Raw genomic sequence first — 6,357 nt, 5'->3', positions numbered from 1 at the left:
AAATGTAGGGAGTATAATTTTTCCTTTCTACTCAGTATTAAAGAAGTATAACGTAATAATAATCACATTTATAGTTTTAAAACATTATTAGTAAGGTTAATTTAGTAAAATATATTTTTTATTAAAGTTTTTCTAAGTGTGTTAAGTCAACAAGGGTCAAGTAAAATGACACGGAAGAAGTAATCTTTTTAGTGAAAAAAATGCAAATAAACATTCTTAGGTTGTTTGATGCAAGATATAGCAAATCTTTAAATTTGCAAGTTATAGCAAAAATCGGTATAAAAAAGGCAATTTTTTTTTAATTTTTATTTTTAAAAATAAAAGACAAATTTTATATAAGAAAAAAAAGATTTCATACCAATAAAGGATGAATATCAATCATTCCCTCTATTCTCTCTCAAATAGTTTTTTTTTTTTAAACTATACCACTTTCTCCTTCTTCATAAAAATCATATGTTTTTTTTTCTCAATCTTCATTATTAACATAAAATTTTTCTTCTTTATCACAATTTTCTTTTGAATTGTTTCACCCTAATTGTCTTCTTCTTCTAATAATAATTTCTAAACCATGGATCTTGAATTTGCAACGATATTGGTGGTAGAATTGCTCTATGAAAACTAATAGCAATAAATATAATATGTTAATAATTTATTTTAACCTGTGATATATGTCATCTAGCATTCATGTATTATTTTAAATGATTAAGCTGAGATCAATTTATATATAACAACGCCATACTTTAAATAATTTTAATTTTTGGTGTCTTAATTTATGATATTGGTAAATAAGATTCTACATACAAATGATGTATTCTAATAACTGTTTTTAGTGTATGAAAATAGTTAGTACATAATACAATATCCATGATTGTTTAATAAATTGTGTTGAAACCATTGTATATACTCATTTCATACTAAAGTAGTTTTCCCTTTTAGGAGTTCTTAATGCATTAAATTGATATTAAAATTGGTATCGATGAAGTTTTGCGTATGTCACATTTGTATTAAATGAGTTTTATGAATGTGACAATTGATAAGAAAAATTATGTTGTATGTTACATAACCTTTTTAGTGTATGTAATGGATATTGCATGAAAAACTATTACCGTACATATTGAAAATAAATTAATTGATAATTGTTTGACGTCAAATAATTTTTTGTTGTAATAAAAAATAATCAGTATTAGCCACGATTGATATTGGTGTTTGCTTTCTGACAGAAGAAGATGAAGTCAATTTCGGATGAAGAAATAGTATAAGTGGTGAAATCAACACATAATACGAATATATACTAGAATTCATGCAAAAAACTTGATAAATGAAATGAAATTGAACCCTCGGAGATAGAATTGTCTGATAGATATCAAAGTTGATACTCAAATAATACCCCAAAAAAAGATATTTGTTTATGAAGATGAATTTTAAAAATATATATATAATTAAGATGAAATGTGTGATATTGACAAAAAAATACTATTTTAATAAAGTTGTTTTACAATAAACGACAGACTTTTTAGAAAAACGTAAAAATGATAATAAATAAAGATATAATATTGATCATATTTTACTCCTTTTATAATTATCACCACCTTTATTTAGGAGATATTGAATACTAAACACTAAAAAAAAAGTTAGTTATTTTTACAAAAATATTTCACCAATTCTTTTAACAAAATAAATAGTTAGTTTTTAAAAAAATTGCTAAAACTTACAATTAAATTCTTAATAAAATAATATCTAAAAGTGTTGTCATAACTTACAATAAATAATATAATAAATAATATGAGATAATTTTCTCATCTTTTTATGCGCCAATTTAAAGCTGGTTATTTAGTGAGCGATATGCGATGAGTGGTCATTATGGTCCATCCATTAGCTCACAGAGTTAAATGGACTTGACGCAATGTTGCCTCCGAATTAGTGAAAATTATTTAAATATATTTAATAGATTGTTAATTACAAGTTATAGCATAACTTTTTAATAATTATTAGACTAAAAAAATAATTACAAGTTATAGCAACTTTTTAAAAAAATCTATTTTAACTAAATGTTTGAAAATTAATATTTTAATATTTATTATTTATATTATTTTCTTATATTTAGTATTTAATATTTATCACTCTTAATTAAAGTTTTGGATATAGCCAGAAGAGTTTGGGTGGGATGGTTGTCTTTGGGCTTGTGAGCGTATGTTACTACTAGGTGGGTGCCCTTTTTCTTTTCTTATTTCCTATTTTTTATTTCATATTGCTCTTATTTCTCTTCTTTCGTATTTCTCTGATTTTTATTTGTATTATTTCTTGTTCATTATTTCTGTTATGCCATCTATCCTGCTTCATGTTTCATTACGACCTTATTTACTACTCTTTATCTTGAGCTGGGGGTCTATCGGAAATAACTTCTCTACTTCTTTGGAGGTAGCGGTATGAACTGCATACATTTTACCCTTCCCAGACCCCACTTTGTGGGAATATACTGGGTTTGTTTTTATTGTGGTTGTTGTTTGTAATTAAAGCTTTGGATAATTATGGCAAGTTAAGATATCAATGTTTTTAATTTTTATTTTAATATTTAAGTATTAAAGTTTGTTCACAATTTAAGGAGTCATATATGGTAAATATATTTTTTAAAATTAAGAGCTGATTTTTTGCTTTTTATTAACTTGAATACTTAACTTGTTTCTACACTTTTTCATGTTTTACTGTCTTTAATTACCAATAGAAGTCTTATATCTTTACCCTTTTTAACTTCTTTTTCCCTTCTTTTAACTTTATTCTACAAACCTTCACGTTTTACAGTATCTTTTTAGTTAAATTCATATGCAAGATCTTTTACTATTTACCAACCACCAATAAAACTCTTTAAACTCATTATTCTTTACATTTTTTAATTTATTTTTTATTCCTTTGAGCATGATTATTGATTTTCCAACATTCAGTCACTGTTAAGCTTCGATTAATAGCTTACACTTTATTTTATTTTTTTGAGACATATCCGAATAATTCAAGTTTGATTCTATCCCTAAGAAAAAAAGCCCTAGAGTAATACAACAAAATAGTTCTATTAATCTATCAAGACCCTCATTCGATTTGGGCTGCTTTACCTCATCTCCAAAATCAAAGAATAAGAACAAGGTAGTTGAAGATGATTCTATTTCGCACAAGTGAAGCGAAATTTTATGGGTCAAAACTGATTTTTCAAAAATTTCACCATCCTTGAAGCAACAACAACTCAACATGCAAAGATATATAGTATCAAACAAGATTGTTGTTCCAGATTTTAAGAAGGTTGATAAGAGAAACAAGGTTGTTGGTCAATATGATTCAGATTCAGATTTTGAAGATGAAATTTCTGTGCCTAAAATAAAGAAATCAACAAACAAAAATCATGAAAATGCTAGAGTTACAAGGTCCAATACCAATATGAGTGTTGACAAAATGAATGATAAGAAGGTTGACACGAAGAAATCAAGAAAAGTATGCAAGGTTAGTGTAATCTGATTTTGATTTTTTTTTTCATATATGTATTAAATTTGTGTAAAATTGATATTGAATTATTTTTATATTTTTAATGACATGCATGTAAATTAGTCTTTCATAAATTTTGTGTGTTTGTGGTTGAAACTTGAAATACAACTCTTGATCTTGTTAGTGTTTGGATTATATTTAAATATCTCTTGTTGTTGCTAGTGGTTGAAAGTTGAAATATCACTTTTGTTGTTGTTAATGGTTGAAAGTTGAAATATCACTTAATTGTTGTTAATGGATGAAAGTTGAAATACAACTTCTAACTATGAAACAAGTTGGTGCATTATGTTTTCTTTAGCTTCATGGCAAACGTTTTGTGAATTGTTTATTTTATGTATGCAAAAAACAGAGATGTGATAAAAAAAAATGTCTTTTTTTGATGATAAAATTTTTGTGAATTGCTTATATTTTTTTTTAGGACAAAATGCAGTATACTCACTAGTCTTCATACATAAAAGTTATGATCTCAAACAGAGATAGGCCAAAGAGCATTTCAAAATGTTTCAGAAATCTTCATTTGGTCATTTTTTGAATATGCATTATTTGAAAATTCAACCCCAGCTTCTTCGTAGTCTATTACTTGTAGAAGTCGATAACGATAGGGATAATTTATTCATCTTCAATATCAATGATAAAAAACTACATTTTGAAAAGAGAGAATTTTTTATAGTTAGCGGTGAAAATATTTTAAGAAACCTGATTTTGTTTTCGATCCTAAAGAAAAAAATAAATTAATGGATAGATATTATTCTGATATGGATAAGATAATGAGTTTAATTTTTTATGATGATTTTATTAACAAGAAGATTGCTTTTCTAGATGAAGATTTGTACGAAATTGAAGTATTATACTTCATAAGTCGAAGTCTTCAATCTGAGTTACCAAGAAAGTTCATTAAGAAGGTTGGTTTTGACTTGGTAGAATCAGGTCACTATTTGAAGTATGGTTGGTGAAGTGAGTGTTTTCAAGTCTTGAAAAAAGCATGTAGTCATAAGATGAAAGCAAATCCATCCTCTTTTACTTTTCGAAGATTTCATCATGTGCTTCAAATCTAGTTCTATGAGTGTTGTTTGGACATTGATAAGTGTGTTGCTAATTGTATTGGATCTCAAACTTCTCGGATTTTAAATTGGGAGTCATTTGAAGAACTCATTTTTATGACTATCTTCAGAGTATAATGTTCAAGCGGTACAACAATGAGGTAACGACCATATTCTAACTGTATTACTTGATTAATTATTTTACATAACATCATTTTTCCTTCATATGTTATATGTATATTATTGGTTGCAGTAACTCATTTTAGGCATACCTTTATTTAATTTTATATCTAACTTCTTATTTAAACTTCAGTATGTGTTTAGAGATATTGTATTTACCGCTGAAGAGGAGGAGGAATTCAATCTTGGAGCTATTCATCAGGACAACTTAGGTCATGAACATCGTAATGATTCTGACCATTTTGTACCACCCATAACTGAAGATGAATTCATTGTCTTAAAGAATGAAATAGATAATGTATGTTTCTAATTTAATCTTCAAGTACATATTGAGAATTTTTTTTTAAAATATGTAATAAACGTATGGTTGATGTTTTTGGTATGTCTATGTGCAGGTCCATCGTGATATGTCATTATTTTAGGAGAAGATTTGTTTTGACTTATATGTAAAACGTTATAATGCACATCATCTTTCCAGTATAACATATTTGTCACTTAATTTTGTAGGATTATATTTTTCAGTTGCACTATTAACTAAGTAATTTATATTTATCTATGTACAGTTTTTCAAAGAAATGATAGAATATCAGAAGAAGGTATGTTTAATCTATAATTTTATAATTTCATTATTAATCTGAATCAGTTTTTGATATATCTTTTCATTGTTTTATGTTTTTTTTTAAGGTTGATAGTCAATTCAATGGGATGAGGAAGTTTGTTGCTGAATTTGTAAAGCTGATACTGAATGTATTAAGATCAATTAAACAACAGTCGTCTGAATTTGTTGAAAAAGAGGTTTAGTTTTCATTGCATTGAACTATTATATAATGTTGTTCATATTTGTTTATAGTATTTTTGTTTACTTATGATTTATAATCTTATCATATTTTACTTATTATGATTACTGAAAATATAATATATAGTCATTTTGATTTGTTATCATTTTTCTCATTATTAACTATTATTAAAACACCATACCTTTCCTAAGAATGTGGATGTTGGATAAAACACTAAGTGCAAGCAAGAAGCAAGATGAAGTCCTTGTTGATCCTGTCATTGAAAAATATTCTTTTGGTGATGATGTTTCTGTCCGATTGGATGGTAATATTTCTGCACTTTCATATTTAATTTTATTTCTGTAATAACAAGATTGTACATTATTGTGATTTCCTTCATGAGTTCTCATGTTTCATTCACAGTTTCTAACAATCAAGTTGTGAATAATCCTGTCAATGATCAGTCACCAATGTATGAAAAAATTCTTTACTGAGTCTCAATTAGTTTCTCTTGAACCAACATTTAGAGTATTGAAAACACCAAAAAATAAAGCACACATCGCTTCGCCTATCATGTTTGACAAATCTCTAGTAAGAGTGTATAACCAATCTGACACAAGCTCCCAATCTTTGTACTTCAAGAGCAAGCATCCGTTTAAGAAATATATTGGGTTTGAGACTCCGAATTTGTTGATCCAGCAATTCACTGATTGGTATTATCCAGATTCGAAGTCAAGACGAAATAGGTGTGATTTCTGAATTTAAAATTATTTTTATTGACGGTTTCATAAAAAATATTTATTACCTTTTAAAAATGTATGTAGGAGTGTTGT

This window comes from Capsicum annuum, chromosome 1 (assembly GCF_002878395.1).
Source record: "Capsicum annuum cultivar UCD-10X-F1 chromosome 1, UCD10Xv1.1, whole genome shotgun sequence".
Lineage (NCBI taxonomy): Eukaryota > Viridiplantae > Streptophyta > Magnoliopsida > Solanales > Solanaceae > Capsicum > Capsicum annuum.
Note: the sequence above shows the minus strand (reverse complement) of the source record.